The sequence below is a fragment of the Strix aluco genome, chromosome 6, assembly GCF_031877795.1.
Source record: "Strix aluco isolate bStrAlu1 chromosome 6, bStrAlu1.hap1, whole genome shotgun sequence".
Lineage (NCBI taxonomy): Eukaryota > Metazoa > Chordata > Aves > Strigiformes > Strigidae > Strix > Strix aluco.
The window spans coordinates 45,223,914-45,239,711 of NC_133936.1; the positions used below are offsets into that span (position 1 = coordinate 45,223,914).

The 15,798-nt window shown below is 44.0% G+C and overlaps 1 pseudogene; it reads right to left on the minus strand.

Annotated features, from left to right (window-relative positions):
• LOC141925515 (ras-GEF domain-containing family member 1B-like) overlaps positions 1 to 15,798 on the minus strand; it is a 97,706-nt pseudogene that overhangs the window by 73,597 nt on the left and 8,311 nt on the right.

The following is a 15,798-nucleotide window of genomic DNA, read 5'->3' on the forward strand; positions in this document are numbered from 1 at the left end:
ACAAGACAGTTTCAAAATGGGTCATTTCCCAACTCCAATGCACTAAAACACCCTTGCCATGGCCATTAAAGAAACACGGAGGTCTCACCTCACCACTGCTGCACCTCACTATCACAGCAGTATAATGGCATCCGGCAATGAGCTAGGCTGCTGTAAAGCTGCCAGTCCAAGCCAGACATCAGCAGAATGACAACAAAACAAGTAACTGTTGTAGTATCATATGCTGCTACTTCCCTCTCCAAAATGGTTATCCCCTTTTATACAGTCAATTCCATACCAGCCATTTACTTGCTGGCAGACATCAGTGAAGTAATTTTTGCCCTATTCTTGAATACACAATAAATAAGACTAATTGTTCACTGGGAATATTCGACTCTCTTTGGTTCAAAACACTTCTTTGGGCAAGTCAAGTCTAACACCTGCTTTGCTCTTCTGCATAATGAAGGTTTCAACTGCATTGCCAGTGCTGTCAGACACCTTGAAATAAAGAACAGCATTTGGAGACAGATGTGGTAGTTTGAGAAAGAGGGCAGTAATTGTTACTCATCAGCTATAAAGACAAGAAAAGGATGCTGGAATACACAAGAATACAGAGCTGCACCTCTTCTCCTTTCCTTAGTTTCCTGATACATCTGGAAAAGGCAGAACAGCACATCTTTTCCCATTCTGAATCTGAATTCAGAGCTAAATGCCCTACCTCTTAAATAAACAGATTAAGCAGGGCCGCACCTTCAAAGGGAGGAATCCCAGGCACAGGATTTTGAGTGAAAGGGTTGAAGGCAGGCAGCGTTTCTGCCCTCAGACACATGTTGCTATCCATGAGGGCAGACACTGACCATGCGGAACCTGCGGCAGAACATGCTTGCCCAGAGCACCCCGGGAAGCGAGCTGGAAAGCAACAGCAGTTGAAAGTTTCCATGTGACAGGTTGGAAAGCTCAACCAAGATACTTCTGTTGTCAGGCTGCAAGCTGATAGTTAAGTAACTGCTTTGAGAAACCATACTCTTTCTGTAGGTGAAAGCACTCATTTCATGAACTGCTAAGATGCTCTTCATTCATTGCTCTGATACCATCAGTAGCACAAATTAGGAAAAAAGCATGAGTTTTGTGACTTGCCATTTTAAATAGGTCTTTTTATGATTTTCCCAGAGAGTCCATCAGCAGAAATACATGTAAAAGATGACAAGCAGTTACCAAATTGTTGAATTCAGTTACCCATTTCCTCAAGGAGACAATGCGGGCTGGTTTTGCTGCCCTTAGCACCTAGCACAGGAGTTTATTCACCCTGAGCTTGGTGGCGCTCCTGAGTAACACACGAGCCTCAATGCAGACTGTCCAGGACAACCAGGAGATGCACATTCAGTTCCTCAGTATGAAATAGTGCTGTCTGCAGACACGCGACCACCCAGTACAGCCAAACTCTTGGTCAGGTACCAACAGTGCATTCAGTTATCTAACACTGGGCAACTCCTGGTAGCAAAGTTGGCAACGCCATTGCCAGAGATGCAGCAGCCCACACGGTATCTCCAGCTGAGAACTTGATCTTCCTCTACACAGTGTCACTTCATGTGCTTAGAGACAGATTCAGTGCTGGAGCACTGACTTCTCACCACTTTGGAGGAGGAGTCTATGCTGTCTTCCCTCTATAGAGAGCATTAAGAACTCAAGAAATACATTTGTCAGAAGTTTCTAAAGCTAGCCTAGGGTGACACACAAGACAGATCAAACCATATCCTCTCTCCAGGCTTTCAGCGCTGCTTATACTTCAATTTCTGTACAACTATTACATCAACAGCTGTTTTAGGATTGACCATTTCATCTCCACACTACCATAAAGCCTCTGGTCCAGAGAGGTCAGCAAGCTCTGGCTTAGTCCGATTCACATGAATAGTTCCACTGAGACTAATAAGATAAGGCAGCATATAGACTTAAGTGCTTTGCTGAATCAGGGCCAAAGCCTCCTAAACCATTTTAACCACAAGAGAGACAGAAATCTGAGCCTCAGCATTTTACTCTTGAGCATTATATAATATTATGAAGCTCCCAGACTCCAGATCCCTTCCTTCTGAATTGGAGCCAAAAAGCAGATACAGGCTTTCCCAGGAAATTGCAAAGTTTATTACTTGTCCAGGGTTTTCCCACATCTTGTGCCATTTCACATCTTCTCTCCTTGTGTTTATATGATATTCTAACACCCAGAGAGCAGCTCCACTTCCTTAAAGAAAAAAAGCAGGAAACTAATGCCCTAGTGCCAGCACCAGCAACTCGTCCACAACCTACATCAAGCCAACTATAAATGCTTTCTAATGGTTTTTTAGAGAAGCATTAGCCCATGAACTTCAGTGCTCTTTCCTAGCACTGTATGCCACCAGCCCCTTACCCTGTCCATTTACATCAGAGAAACCTCTGTGGATCTACAGGGCATACTAAAAAGGCTCTGACAAATAAAACAGTATTTCCAAACCTGATCTCACTCATCCTAACAAGTTACTGCCTCCACAAAATTTGTACAGTGATCTTTAGAACTGTATGGATTTGGAATATGTGTACAAGTACAGGATCCCTGTCCCATTCTCTTTTCACTGTTGAACCCGCAGGATTTCCAAGCGAGATTATTATTTCAGGATTATTCCAAGCAATAATCACAGGAGAAGCTGAAGTTTTCAGAACCATACTTAATAGCCCGATTTTGTCAACACCATTCAGGAGGCTGCTGTTGTATGTAGGACGCCTCAGCTTTAAGCTCTTTTTCAAAAAAAAAAAGCTGCTCAGGTTAACCTCTTCAGTGAGAAACACTGCTCAAGACAGCAACTCCTGCCCTGCTTTCAATGCCCTGATGAGCAAAAATAAAAGCAGGGTTTTAGCCAAGAATGGGGTGAAGAGGACTCCCGCTGTAAGTGGTCTTTTAAAGGAATATCACATGGGAGCAAAAATACTTGGGCTTTTCCATCATTTACTGCTGGCATCAAAAAGCTGTCCGAGAGACCACTGGTAAGAATCAGTGTCAACCACTGAAGAATGTATGAAGTCAGAAATGCACACGTGTAGGGAAACAGCCTGTCCCATGAGCCAGAGCGCTCCTCAGCACTAAAACCAGGATGCAGCCCTGTAACAGAAAGCTCAGAAGACTAAAGAGAGAACTCACTTCCCAGCATTCACAAGTGTTGTTTCAGAAACTCAGTTATATGTTGAACTGTAACAAGATGACACACCCGGAGGTCAGAGAGAGGCTGTAGCTCTGAGCTGAATCACAGTCTCCTTTTAACAAGGAGCCTGAGCAGGCTCCTCCTTTAGATGCCTCATAAACTGTACCTGGGAACAGCCCTTGGTGCTTAACCTGAATGAAGTATTCAGGTACATGAGTTCTGCTCCCTGAAATGCTGCCTAGGTGATCCAACCAGTGACACTGCTATTTGCCACTCGGGGGGAAGGCAGGGAGGTGGGGGAGTGTCAGAGAGATAAATCACAACTGAGGAAAAACCAAACACACGGGACAACCAGGAGCAGAGGACAAAACCATACAAGCTGCTTACAAAACAAAGTACCTGCCCCGTTCCTGCTTATCTGTGGTTCAACAGCATTGCTCAGGAGAAGGGAGAGATGGCATAAAGGGTTGAATCAAAGGAAGACATGGACCTTCATTAGCACCTGACTACTTGCCTGCCCCAGCCCTTCTCAGTCAGGCTGCTGCACCTCACCTTAACCAGAGCAGCAACTCCCTCCGTGGGTGCTCCCAATACACTGGAACCAGCAGTATTTGCAGTTGGGTTCTTCAGAGGCATCAGACCTTTCTATCAGTATTTTCATGGAGCACTTGAAAACAAGCACTTTTAAGACAACAGGCACCTCACAATGCAATCAAGCATGTGCTGTGTGCTCATCTTGGAAGCAGACTGCACACCGATGGTTCAACGCAAAAGCCGGTCACAATCCAGGACGTCCCAAAAGTAAAAATAAGCAATATCCAAATCTAATTCACTGTACCCTGGGGTAAGTGCTTTGGCAGGAAGGACACAGAAGTCCGAGGAGAGCAGCCAAGAGCACAGAAATCAGGCCAGATTTCCCTGCGGTATGGCAGCGATTTTTCAACAGATGACTTCTGGGAACACTCTGCAACACCTGCTGTAAACAAACAAGTAACCAAGCAGAGTCTGTCTTGTCATTTGGGACAAAGGTTCAATAACTTTTCTATTAAAAACGTAAACCCTTCTACATTTCAGGTAGTGAGTGAGGTTTATATAACGGACCTTCTTATCCAGGGAGGAAACGTCTCCCTAATGTCTTCATGCTGAGACAATTTAATAAGTAGCACATACTTTATAAATCTCATTTGTGTAAAGAGGAATGGGAGCAATTTCAGTCACCTCTTCAATTAGTTTCCCTTTGAACAGCAGTTACAAAATGGAAAGCTCCAAGTGGCTGCATAGGAAATCATCTCTGGGCATTCAGAATGAATCTAGAGATTCTTAAAAATTAGACAAACAACATTGTGTTAATTAACGTACTGATTTTTAAACTGCCGCAAAAGAGTTTAACATTTGCAAGCTGTTCAGATCACCCAACTTAGTGAACAATTTCATCTCCCTTATTTTTATAAATCACTGTTCATTCCGCCACTACTTCTCCGAAGAAGCACCTGTGACCCCTGACCTACAGCACTGCATAGAATATGACAGTACCTGACACAGGCCCTCAGATACCACTCAAGCACTACACAGAAATGATACTTAGAAGCTACAATAAATAAGAACAAAGACACAAAGTTAAACTCCCAGAGTTAGAAAATACAAATAGGAAGATAATCTGGACATTTAGCAAGAAAAATTTCAGCCTTCCAATTTGCCAAGTTCAAAAGCAACTAAAGCCAGCCTCTGCTGAAAGCTGTTGTCTTATCTAAACTGAGGGCTAATTCTCCACCGTCCGTTTGGAGAACATGCCTGATCTCAGTCAGGGTTCATACATGCCCATTATATTACCAAATAAAAAATAGTAATAAGAATTACAAAGCCAGTAATAGTGATGCTGCAGTACCAGCTGCAGGACCAGCTGTTAGCTTGGTTCGCTGACCCATCCTCTATCACCAATGGCTCACGAGACAAGTCTCTAACATCAATACAAACCATTTTGGCCATATACACAGTGAAACAGCAGATGGAACAGAAAAGAATCATGCAGAAGCTTTTTTCCTTCCACCTTTCCTAACTGGTTCCATCAGGAAAATCTTATCTACAAAACACACTCCATAGCACAACACTACAGTGGGTTTAAGGGTGCAGCACCACCATCTCACCTAAGAGAGGGCAAGTAAAACTGCACCCTGGCTACCTCCCAATGTATGGCTGTCCAAATTCAGCACCTGAACTCATTCCTGAGTCTTGCAATCTCATAAATCCCCTTTAGCATATACCATCCCTTACCTCTTGGGTTACTCAAACAACATTCATTAAAACAAAGGGATGCCCCCAAGCAGAACTATGTTTTGCATAATAGAGACTACTGACCACACCAGGCAAGTTTGGCATTAATTGGCAATCTACTCCCTCTGCTGTAAGAAAATGCTCTGCATCTGGACTTGTTCAGCTCCGTTCAAAACCCAGAGGGCTGTCAGAGCATAAGGCTAGATTTCTCACTTGTAAGCCCACAAGCTTCCAAGCAGGGATAAAAGATCCAGGTAAAAACACATACAGGGGCTTGGGGCAGGGGAAGCAGCTTCAGTGACTCTAGTGCTGAACTCCAAGGCTCCGTGCTTTGAACTTCCAAGTAGAAAACAAAATACGCTTTTGTCCAAACTGAGCAAGAATTGACTGTTCAGATACTCACACATGCAATCAACTTCATTTTCAAGTTGATTCTCCCAAGCACCAATTCTAATACTGCCTATTCAACCAGGCACAATTTATTCTGCAAACAGATCGAAAAGATCCAGTATTTGTGATTGCCACTGAAGCACCAGTTCCTGGTCACAACAGGAGTGAAATAATCTAAGTGATGCATTGAAACCAGACTGCTGAAAGAACAAAAAAAGAGCAGAGAACCAAAATGAACCCTCTTCTGCTCCCAACAACCTGCCCCACTTCACTGCTGGGAAGAAGCTGCAGCTTCACTAAGTTTGTGGGTTGTTTTTCAAAGACATCTTTCACATACCCCTTCTCCCCAGTAGCAATACAGTCACGAAGAGCGAGTGGAAAGCAGGGCACAAAGTGCTCATGAGGAGCTGGTTGAGCCAACAGAATTGTTTTGTTGGGGTTTTTTGTTTGTTTTTCTGTTTTTTTTGGTTTTTTTTACCACCAGGCCCTCGCATGGCTCTCGACTATCGACCAAAGCGATGACTCCAAAGCTATGGATTGCCTTGCAACAGTTCAATAGCAAGCAGAAATAGCGCACAGAAGATCCGTTATTTTCTAAAGTTTGCCACCTTTATACCGTTCCCTTATTATGCCCAGAGCACATTTTGTTGCCATGATACTTATGTTACTGTCACGGTAGGATGTAAATGGTATTTAACCACCACGTCCATATGAGCAACAAATTTTCCAGACACAAGGAAAAAAGTGAAGGTCACAAGGATTTCAGGTTTACTTCCTATATGCATTTTCACAGTATAACAGATGTTTACACTTCTTAAAGCAGTTCAAGAAGAAAACCCCACACCATTGCCTAGAGGCAAACTGCACACAAACACTGAACATATTTCCCTGTGCAGCCCTGCAACATCAGTTGCCCACCACAGAAATCACATCACCACCACCCTTCTGGCAAAAGAAGCCACTGGTTTATCACAAACACAGCAATAACAACAAAGCCGTCAGTAAGAACAGAACCACATTTGCTTCTGTTCATAGGTCCAAGTGCTCAAAGTCTCATACCTTTGGCCAGGAGACCAAAGATCCATCTAATTTTGCCCAATCTACCTGTGCCCAAGTTTTGTCACCATGAATTTCCTTGATGGACTTTGGAACTAAGACATACAAATGCCCTGGGTCTAGATTTCACTGGGTTTTCAGCAGCACAACTTAAAACTCAAGAAAATTATCTTGAACGAGAATCAGCTGAGGGCTGCCCACCATTACTTTAATGATTTCTAACAGTGAAGAACTGAATGTTTGTTGTTTCCTGTAGTGCTCTGCACACACACCTATAACCACAGAATACCACTGTGACTAGAGATGCTGGAACAGGGTCTCACTGATGGAACGTTTCATGTTGTCTGTACTTGTGCAGTTCAACCTCCGCCTTCTGCACAGAAGAACAAGTCCCACCCATCATCAAGAACGTTTGCTCTCAAGCCATAGAAAGGACGTCACTGCCAACACTCTGGGAACACACCAAGGTGACACCGTAACAGCTAATTCTTACGAGCCTGGAGAACACATTGAGTATGAAGTACAAAGAAAATATTCTCATTCATCTACAAGTATTTTGATGATCTTGTGATGTAAATTATTGAAGCTCCTGGCATATGCATGCTCATGGTATGCTCTGGTCTGTCCTGAACCGATGGCCATCCAGGGAAAAGATCGCTTTATCTCCTAACACCTTTAGGCTGATCTTCTGCAAGGTAGGAATAGGGTCTTGTGTCTCATGCTAAGGTCTTTGTGACTGTAGTTTCATCATGCCTTTTGGTCAGACTTTCCATCTCTTGTCCACGTGACCAGATAACACACATCCCACCCTCCAGTCATAGAGACATGTCTTAGAATCAGGCAAGCTCCTCTCCTCCAAGCTCCATTTTTTCACTTAATTTCTTAAGCTTGCATGTCATGTGAGCTTGTGCGATGATAATTCACCAGCTCCAGACAAACAGCCTTTCTGCTTTGAAACCGTCAGGAATAGTTTGAGAGCTGAAATTACAGGTAGACCTGTAATTAGCTTTAAATAAAGGTCCCTGCAACAGGAAAATAAATAGCAGCACCATTTAACAGTGACTACCACAGCAGACATGGCTGTCACTCCTTTGCCTCCAACACAAAACCAGCTTTGCTGCCAAGCACAACCCAAGCAGGATCCTGAAGCGCTACAGAAATGACCATTTACAAAAGGGTCCTCTTTCATCTCTGAAAGAGGACACTTAAGATTGGCATGATGCATTTTCATCTACAAATCAATTGTTGCCAAGTGGAGAACTGCATTAATTCCCTGCAATCACAACCACAGACACGAGAAAGCCATTAGCAACGTAACCACATGACAAAGCCCGAGGCACCCACAAACCTACATCCAAAGACTGACTTTTGAATGCACCAAAGGGCCAGATGTGGCTGCTGGCTGCGGGCTGCTCAGCCTGGCTCCCCAGAGCCAAATGCTGAGGCAGTGGGAAGTGGGTTGAGTGTATTTTTCCAAAGGAGTCCTCCAGTCAGAACAGACACCTGCAGGAACTACTCCACACAGAGACACCTGTAAGGACAGAGGGGAGCTCCCACCCTCACCCGAGGGACACATCCACTGTCATGGCTGCACCATTGGCAAGCAGCAGCTCCACCTCTACCAGGGCTTATGACAGGAATATGAACCCTACTCAAGCTTCTCCTGACCTTCCCAAGAAGCTGAGCCAAAGCATCCTATGATTTTTTCCCATTTTTCTATTTCTGAGAATTACTAAACTAGATTGGAAGCTTTCGTTCATCTAGAAGAGAATGAAGAGTGCTCACTGAAAGAGCTTTTAAAACTTACTTTCTTTAAAGGTTATATGACCTAAGGATAGTTAAAAAAAATTAATCAAGAGGCAGGCTGTCATTTCAATGCACACAACATGTAGCTGAAGGTAATATAACTTTTGCCTGCATTCTTAATTTCTTATATCTGGTTTGCTCTGTCTCATCCATTTGATAGTGCTGCAATCAAGTAATCAAAACATGGAATCCTCAGTCTTCATTTCTATGTATGAAGTTTCACAGAAGCAGCTGTGACAGTTTTTTCCTAGAAAACTATTTCTGGGTTTCATTCTAGTTATCTATACAGCCTGAGAGGTTTTTTTGAGCTACGACTGACTCAGTGCCCATAACTGATCTTGCTCTGGCATAAAGCTGAAAATTGAGAGAGCGTCTCTTGCTGTCTACTAGAAACAAAAATAGAGAGATAAAACCATCCAAATATATCTCACTATAAAATCACTCAGGCAAATGTTACCAAAGCACTTCCTGAACCTGACATTCTCAGCTCAAGAGACAAATGCTTGACATGAAATTGCTACAATGAGAATGTCTGCTCAACACCCTTTGCAAGCCATACAATCACAAGAGGTAAAGTTGAGAACACGCTGAAAAGTCATAGGCAAAATTGAAAGAACTGAAACTTGCCCTGAGGCCCATTCACTGTTATTGTCTGTATCTAATCTGGACAGTGCCCTTGGCCCCGCGGTTGAGGAAAAGCAATCTGTGACTGGGATTTCAGTGCTGCTTGCTGTGAGACTGATGGAGAAGGAGAGAAAGCCACAGGTGGAGCCAAAGACCTGGTGAGATTTAACCCTCTTATTTGCAAGTAGGATTACAGACTGAAAGGGACCACGCTTCTTCCCTTCCCTCCTAGACAGTCGAGCATATAAATGGTATTTCAAACCATGCACAGCACTGCAGCTTGTCTGAAGGGTGCATATGCAGTGAGTATTACAGAGGAGTATTGCACAGCTGGGAAGGAGCTGCATTCTACCCTTTGTACTGAAAAGCTGTTGAAAAACACCTCTCTGGGTAAGTGTGTAAAGAAACCACATCTGCAAGCAATGCCCCAAAGGAAACCATTTTCTAATGAACATAAGCAGTGCTGTGACCAGGTTGACTCCTGATGCTCTTTCTCTGACCTGACATTTGGAATTTTAGTTACCCACTCGGGATCAAGCAAGCACGGACATTTCTGGATAGCAGCTGCCTATGAGTTCAGTGTGACACAAACATTCCTTAGGGACTCTGTCTGCCCAGGATGAAGCCCTACTCTTTTCAGAACAGGGCAAGCTGTGTCAAATAAGCAAGCCCTCTGAGTGTCTCTGATACTTGACCACAACACGGAACCAAAACTTCCTCTCCTCTTTTTAACCAAGTGGTTTTCTTCAACCTCTTTTAAACTTCTGGGCTCCCTTTAAAATCTTTTGGAGAGTCAAGAAACCTGTGAACAGTGACATTTAGGTGGGATGGGCAGCATTTGCTTGCTCATTTTAACAAACCACTGAGAAGCCAACAGACCACCGGGTGCCCATTAGTAAGAGACTAAAACCTGGGTTTCCAGGCTGGGGTAGAACAGTGGTGCATTATAATAAAGGGCTAATAACATATTTAGGCCTGAACTTGAATCCTCACGTTTGCTCTGTAAGAACACTGCCCAGACAAACAATGCAAACCCTGCAGGTCATGAAGGGATGGAAGGATACTGCTTTTACAGGCATGAAGGTGGGAAGACAAAAGGCTATGTTCGATTTGATTGGCCTGATCGCGTTGTGTATCTGGAAGTGTGACTTCAAGAAAGCGTATATGCGTAAGACACTGCCACCCTTCTCACTGCCTTCCTGCACACAGCCATCTTGCGTTTCCAAGGCCACACTCTCAAGTTGCCTCAACTGAATTAGCAGTTTCAAAGCCAGTGTCAGTTGTCAGTGCCAGAACTCTGTGTGAAAGCTTCCAAGCTCATTGAAAAGAGCCGTGTCTGGTCAGTCAAGAAGCCAGTTAAACCAGTGAGGCTGTGAAGGTCCATCAAGGCTTGGTTTTGAGACTAAAATTTAATTTGGGAGTTCTGAGCAACTTAACAAATTCTCTATCACTGCTTCAAAATGATAGGTAACAACTAGAAACAGCAGTCCAAGCAACTTGGCCTAAGTTATCACACTCTTGCCAAAGAAGCAAATAATATCCTGTCAGCTTGCTTTTATCCATGGAGACAGCAGCAGCACAGTGCTGAGAGCTAAGTCACCGTGTAAATGTAAAAGCAGTGATGGCAATTGAATTCAGGTTATCTTCTTGACTGTCACTTCCATGTTCCCACCACAAAGCCACCCTCATCACAACCACACCGTGTGATGACAGATGACTTGCTGCAGTTCATTCCCCCTCCTTCAGAGCTTCCTCATTACTATTCCAAACCCTAAACCAGCCCTAGACCCATAACCAGCAGTCTCCTCTCTTCTCTTGCTCTGCTCTCCCATGCTTCTACCCCAAATGTAATTGATTACTTGCAAGACAGCTATCAAGAGCTATTGTAGTACTTACCTGCCCCCAAAAGGTACCTTCACCTTCAACCCTGAGGCTCTTATGGTTTGTTTCTCCTGTGTGTATCCCTCAAGTCCCTTTTTCTAACCCTGACTTCTCTTCTATACATCTCAGCACTTTCCCCTTAATTTCAGTCATACATAGAGGAATGTTCCTTCTCCCTTCTGACACACCTTTTCCCACTTCTTATAAAGCTACGACTTTCCACATTTTTACTGTTCCCTCCTTTCTTCAACAGCCCTTCCTACCCCAGGAAGGCATATGATTTGGTATGACAAGATGTTTGATTAAATTAGAACATAAAATGTGCAGTAAGGGTGGGATTCAGCTTCCAGGCTACCTTGTCTCCGCTTCTATACTTAGGAATAAGCTTCATTGTCCGTTACAGATCTCCACTGACTATAAACAGAGCCAAGATGCTGGGCTGTAGCTTACATGCCTACACATGAACACCTAAGTTTACGTGCCTTAAGCTACAACCTGCATCCCACGCAGTGTCTTAAACACTAGCTAAGAGAGCGTTCTCAGAACACAATTACAAACAGTAAAGAATCACTAGATGCATTTAATTCCGTAGCAGGGGTTCCACAGAAATCAGGTCTGGGCCTACAGTTTCCAAACACCAAAAAATCCCAAGGAAGCATAGGACTAAGGTATAATAAACTTGCAAACAAGTCAAATAACGTGAACTCCCATCACAGGCAAAAGATATGACGAAGATTAGAGGGCTTTCTAAACTAAAAATGCTACTGTAAAAACAAATTAATTTCCAGGTATCTTTTGGCCCACACACTCTACAGACTAGGTTACAGCCTTTCCAGTTTTATAGTGCATGAAGAACTCGTTTCACTGCTGAAAGTGAAGTGAATCTTCTTAGATTCCTCTCTTCAAAACTCTTCAGTACACAACTATTATCTTCACCTGCTCCTGTAATGACCTTCTAGGTAGAGTCGCTTTCTACCCCTATTCCCTCCCTTCTTGGCACATGTCCTGCCTACTTTGGGGAGGACTTTGCTGAACTGAGTTCTCCATTAGCACTTCCTGCACCACCGTCATCTGCAGATTTCTCTTCTTCCCATCCTTGCACTAGGAAACTCCACAGGCCCTCTCATCCTGATCTTCATGGTCACACAACAGACTGAACAGGAGACACTTTGCATGTTGGCAAATTATCTATAAATACCTAGCTTTCCAGCATGCTTGCCTGCAGCATGACTCAAACCACACAACTCTTACACAGCAAGCAAACAGCCCTAAGAACAGGATTTACAACTGACAGACATCAGCATTTTCCTAGGCTTTAATTCCTTCAGAACTTCTTTTTGAACACAGCAAATAAAACAAGCCTCATCATCAAAGAGAGTTTAACACACAGGACTCATTCGATTTCTGAGTTTGCTTCAGCAATACAAGCAATAATGACAATTAATAGCAACACCTCTCTCCCAAGTCTCCTTGATAAACTAATCCCTTACCTCTTCACCTCCTTTATTTTCTTAATGCATCTTCTGTTCTTAAAACTTCTTAGGAAAAGATGTACTTGAATAACTTGTTAGAAGCGTGCTGAGTGTTTGATGACAGCAGGCATCCTAAAGAATGTTTATACTTTTCCCTGTCAAACAGGGTAGCCAAAAGATTATTTCACCATAAACACTGAGTACGGACCTTCAAGAAATGCTTTAAATTCTAGGGATACTTTTGTGCTTTGTGTAGAACATACAAACTTAAGTATTATTGAATATGGACCTTCAAGAAATACTTTAATGCTAGGGATAAGTTTGTATGCTCTACAAAAAGCACAAAAGTAAGTATTAACACTTGCCCAAAGTCAAACAGAAAAAAAGCCAGCACAGAAAAACCTTCTCTCTGTACCTGGTAGATGCCAACCCCAGGCAATTCCACTTGCAGGTGATTTGCTTGGCAAGAGATCAGCACAGCGGTGAGAGCTAAGTCACTGCAGAAATGTCATGTTCCCATGGCTGGTGGGACAGGGTTTCACTGAAAAGGTGAATGCTTTCAGGTGAAAATGCTTTATCCAAAAAGAGAGGATGATGTTTCAAGTAGCCCATGGAGACTTTTTTCCCCCCAGATCTGAATTTGTTTTAGACATCCCAACACAGAAAAACAACATGATAGTATTCAGTTTCCCAGTGTCCCCACTTAAAGCACAGGTGAGCTCTGACCTGGCTGAGGTCCTGCAGCAAGCACAAAGCGCTCCAAGCCACTGGCTGGCAGGAGTTCCACCGGTCTGTTTGTCCAGGCCTCAGCAGCAGGAAGCACTGCTCAGCCCTCTGGCACTACGACTCACACAGCTACTGCTCCACATGGATCAGAAGCTCATTCCAAACTACCAGGCCCACAAAACTTTTAGCTAAAGAGCTGAAATGGAAGTCTGGCTGTTTCCTACTTACTTCTCTTTCCACAGTCCTCCCCCTCCCCCTCTTTTCTTCTGTGCCTTGCTCTAACAACTTACTAATGTGATGAGACTAAAAGCACAAGATAAACTTTGAGTAGGTACAAACAGCAGCCCCAATATCTTTTATAGCCAGAAAGATGCAGGCAACTCGCTTTTGATGCAGCCCTGTTAAAGCAGGGAGAACAAGGTCTGTCAGGAAGGCATCCATCCTTCAAACCTGGGATACTGCTGTAACAGAGGTAAATGCCATCTAACAGCCAGCACAGCCACTGCTGCTCTCGGATCCCAACCTTCCTGTCACCACCCAGACAAACCTGCCAGCCCTATGCCTTGTATGCCAGCAGAGAAGTCCCTGAAGCTCAGCTCTGCAGTGCTCAGCTCCCTCGTGCTTTCTCAGCATTCCGTGTCGCTGCCTTGCCAAGCAGTGGAACACAGACCTTACAGCCTATTGACCCCACAAGAGAGATCCATTGCAGAACTCTTTCACTGCTACTATCCAGCTTCCTATTTCTGAGTCAGAAGACACAGGCAATCACAAAAAGCATGTAGTTTTACAGTATCTGTATCTTGCACGCCTAACCAAAGTCTCGTTCCTTGCCTTAGTCTTTAACACCAATTCTGCTGCTGTTTACCAGAACTTGCACCAGTGGTTCCCGTATCACAACACCAGTAACAGTACGAGCTGCTCTTTATACTGAGCAGCATTCATATGCTGAGAAACACTGACAATAACATTTTGTCCGATAGCATGATCTGAATACCCCTACCAGAAGCATGTTTGTTACTCAGCATGCTATCTATCTTTTCCGTGTGTTCATCTTTGTGCTTAACCTTGGAGGTGAGTTGAGATCGAAACTAATGTACATAGGCCAGAGCATTGGCAGATCATGATTTATACTGATTGAGCATCAGAAAACAAGGATGCCTTGGATTTTTTTTCCCCTCCCATCCAAGGTGCAGTGCCTTCTCCACTTTTCCTTTCCACCACCCAATCGTTCAAAGAGTTCAATGGAAGAAGGAGGAAACCCACTAATATGTGCATACAAACCTGTAAGCCTGCTGGTTTCAGACAGACATTCAAATGTACCCACTTGGCTTCACTGCTAAGGGGAACCCTGTTCCTAGGCCTGGACTCATGGCTGTTCTTTGGCACAAACCAGCCTGCACCACCCACTGTGGGGATAACGCAGACCGAGGCATCACGCAGCAACTCCCCAACCTGCCTGCACAATTGCAGCAAGCAGAACTAAACCTCCGGGTAGTCACAGAGGCGGCCTCTGGGCAATGCTGCTTTGCATCCTTACAAGGCATTACTCCTGCGCCTGGGCAGCTAAAAAGAATCTAGAGGGACAAGGTGCATGAATCTGTGCAATTCTAGCAAAATCCTTTTATCTTCTGCTCTAGTGACTTTCAAGCGAGTATTTCTAAACACCTAATCATGTCCCTTAGCACTATAAGTCACTGCAGATGTGGCAACCAACCAGAGGCTTAACTGGATCAGACAACTTGTTTTATTTCCTGTGTGTGACCAGCTGTTCTTTACACAGTTATTGCAACACACTTTGCAGTATTTGTTCTTCCTTCCCTCTGTGTCTCCAACATTTTAAAGCATGAAGCTGATAAGCAGCCAAGGGCTGATACACTACAAATGAACCCAAGCAGTAACGTGATCCTGCAGCCATATCAGAGCGACATCTACTTCCAGGTTTCATGCCAACAGCAGCAGGTTGTGCTGCAAGGAGAACCTGCCACTGTTCCAGCCTCTCCAAAGCTTGCCAGCTCTGCTTTATGCCCCAGGGGAAAGTTGAGGGGTAAACTGGAAGGAAAAAAAGGAGGAAGAAGCTCTGTGATGACAGTTGCCATTAAATAGTTTGAATTTGGACAGGTCCCCAGGATGTTTAATGTATTAATCAAAGATGCTTTTGAAAGCTTGTGTATATACTAGAAACTAAGCTGCAGTTGGGAAGGTTAGAGCTATGCAGACACACAGATGGTTTGCCTTCAAAGCCTGCTCGTTTCAAAGCAGTCTAAACCCTCTCCCTCTTAGGCCAGTAACACTGTATCAGGTAGCACCCATTGTGAAATCCATGTAATCTCTTCAATGAGACTTTCTCCACAGCAATAGAAGGGCAACTGTGGGTAGATTGCCACAGACACCAGGCAAACCATCCCAGAGCCCATCCCTTCTAGGTC